This window comes from Alligator sinensis, unplaced genomic scaffold (genome assembly GCF_000455745.1).
Source record: "Alligator sinensis unplaced genomic scaffold, ASM45574v1 scaffold239_2, whole genome shotgun sequence".
NCBI lineage: Eukaryota > Metazoa > Chordata > Crocodylia > Alligatoridae > Alligator > Alligator sinensis.
Window position 1 is genome coordinate 85375 of NW_005842279.1, and position 489 is coordinate 85863.

A 489-nucleotide genomic window follows, 5' to 3' on the forward strand; every position below is an offset into this window, starting at 1 on the left:
GTCCCTGCTGCTTTTCCTGTGATTTTCTGCTGTCCGTCTCTCTGTTTTCAGGCTTCCCCCACACCTTCTGTAATACTCCACCCCCCCCTTAGCTGTCCTGCAATTTTCTCCAGCTTCCAGTACCTACTGCCACTCCCTGCAACTTCTCTAACTGCCCCGGAGCCATCCTCTGGCTCCCAACTCCCAGAGCCCCTCTTTAACACCCACACTTTCCCTTAGTCCCATTTTTCCCTGTCCCCATCTACCTTTTCAGCTCCCCCGTAGCTCTTGCTCCAGTCCCAGACTCTGTGCCGGCATGGCTTCCCTGTTCTGCAGGCTTTGGGCTTGTCTTTTAAGCAATTAAGATCAATTAACCTAAAGTTACCCCCGAGCCTCAGTTCTTCAGCTCAGGCCCCTGTAGTCTACCGGTTCTAATCCCGGTGACTTTCATTTCCAGTAACTTTAACTCCCTACACTTCTACTTTCTTACTTCAACCTTTCCCCAGGCAT